Here is a 2,674-nt window from a genome sequence, read left to right as displayed (position 1 = left end):
TGGCGAAGGTTTACCTTCCAACAGGACAATGACCCTAAGCACACAGCCAAGACAATGCAGGTGTGGCTTTGGGATAAGTCTCTGAATGTCCTTGAGTGGCCAAGCCAGAGCCCGGACTTGAACCCGATCGAACATCTCTGGAAAGACATGAAAATAGCTGTGCAGCAACGCTCCCCATACAACCTGACAGAACTTGAGAGGTTCTGAGAAGACTGAGAGAAACTCCCCAAATATAGGTGTGCCAAGCTTGTAGCATCATGCCCAAGAAGACTCAAGGCTGTAATCGCTGCCAAAGGTGCTTCAGCAAAGTACTGAGTAAAGGGTCTGAATACTTATGTAGATGTGATATTTCAGTTTTTTTTTTCAAATACATTTGGAAAAAATTAAAACTATTTTTGCTTTGTCATAATGGGCTATTATGTGTAGATTCATGAGGGGGAAAAACGATGTAATAAATTTTAGAATAAGTCTGTAACGTAACAAAATGTCAAGGGGTCTGAATGTTTTTCGAATGCACTGTAGGCTAGAAATGTTAACAATTTACATATTTTTTAAAAGATTGCATTCAATTGTCCCTCCCTGTTGCACACAACAAGCTTCCATTCCCCTGTCATAAGGGGATTTATGGCTGATTTAAGATGAAAATCCAGTTCCTTTAATGGAACTTACTATAGTCATTTCTTTCATTTAACTCCTTGAGATGGAAATGTTATGTTTGTTTTAAGTTAAACGTGCTCTTTTTGACAATGATAAATGAGGTGAAATTCTCCTTTTTTTTAACTAAGTTACACTACCCAAAATGTATTATATTTGTGGAAATGCCCTTCTACGAGTGATACAGAATAGTGTACCACAGTATGTCTCATAATACCCATAAAACCTACCATTCAAACAGGGAAATGGTTCCAATAGTTTTTCCACCATTCATTTTTCCCATATGGGATTTTAGAAACACTTAAAATAAGGGCTGTGTTTCGTGTAGGCTTACCCTGGTGTGACATTTTTGATAAGAGTGTAAAAATTAAATGACAATTCTGCGAACTGGAAAAATATTGGTACCGTTTCCCTGTTTGACCGCTAGGTTTTATGGGTATCATGACACCTCCGCTGTGAGACTCTATGCAGTGCCAATCGTCCCCTCCCATCTCTGATCGGTCTTAATGCTTTGCTTTTATCACACCAGCAGGTGGCTCTCTTTACCTATATTGACGAGTTCCAGCATTCCATAGTCCCTTCTGTTTCGTTGGTCAGATTTAGTGTTATAGAACTGAATTTAACTGAATTTACTACATGGACTTTGGAGTCAAAGTTTACTCTGTGGTCATTTTTTTTTACAATCCTCACAATCCTCAAGTCTGTCTAGCCCAATAGATCTGATTGGCTTTATTTTTACTCTGTTCAGATTTGGGCAGAGCAATCACAGACCACTGCCTGCACATTCTGCCTGCACATTCTATAGTGATGAGATAGTGTTTTGGCATAGCCGTCCACTAGAACGCCCAAATACAATCAGTTTCTCTGGGAGGGAAAGATGACAAGATTAGTACTGCATTTTCCTTCCAAGTTAAATGCTATTACCCAGACTTATATATTTTTTACTGATCTTTGTTAGTTATTGTGATATGAACAGTTTTTTTTATTGTTGTTGGTGTTGGCTTTAACACAAGTTAGCTGATTACTATAGCTAATGTGTTTCCTATTATCAGAGAGTTTGTCAGAAACTGTCCATTTGAGAATCAGTTTGGGGTGGTGATGGAAACCTGCATAGTCTGTAGGGGACGGTCTGTTCTCTTTGCGCTCTCGCTCTCACTCTCATTTGTTCATATCCTCTCTCGCTCGCGTGTGCTCTTTCTCTCTCTCTCTCTCTCTCTCTGTTGTTCATATCCTGTCCCTCCCTGTTGAATGGCCAGGGAGTGAGTGTCTTGGTATATATGATCTCACCAGCAGGTTCAGAGGCGGGTCTCTCATCCAGATGTGAATCTGATGTCCTCAGGGTTGATGCGGCTCACAAAGATGACATCATAATCTCAAGAGTATTTCACAGAGAGCTGTGAGAGGCTGCTCCCCACACCCACTCTAATGCTTACTGCACCTCATCACTACACACATCAATTCTTGTAACTAAGCACATACACACACATTGTTGATACGCTGTAGGAGACAACATTTTTACCTGCTCTGTGTGCAGGTTGGACTGAAGTCTATCTGCCAAATGGTTAACTTCGGTCTTTCAAGATTTCTCTCAATACGTGCCAAATACTGAGCTTTTCTCACTCTGAAGGGTTCTTTGATGTAGAGCATGCTCGTTGGAAATGCCAAGCCTTCACAGATCACGTCTCCACTTTCCTGAGGGATACACTTTGTTATGTGTGTGTTCATGTGTTTTTCTTTTACGACTCCTGTACAATAGTTTAAGGGCTGATCCTGTTTCTCCACAGGGATGGTAGCCTAGTGGTTAGTGTTGGACTAGTAACTGAAAGGTTGCAAGTTCAAACCCCCGAGCTGACAAGGTACAAATCTGTCGTTCTGCCCCTGAACAGGCAGTTAACCCACTGTTCCTAGGCCGTCATTGAAAATAAGAATTTGTTCTTAACTGACTTGCCTAGTAAAATAAAGGTAAAATAAAAAAATAAAAAAAAAACAGACAGTCGAAGCAGAAAAGCAGAACAGGGAC

The sequence above is a fragment of the Oncorhynchus masou genome, chromosome 23 (assembly GCF_036934945.1).
Source record: "Oncorhynchus masou masou isolate Uvic2021 chromosome 23, UVic_Omas_1.1, whole genome shotgun sequence".
NCBI lineage: Eukaryota > Metazoa > Chordata > Actinopteri > Salmoniformes > Salmonidae > Oncorhynchus > Oncorhynchus masou.
The sequence above is the reverse complement of the archived record's forward strand: the minus strand, read 5'-3'. Positions refer to the sequence as shown.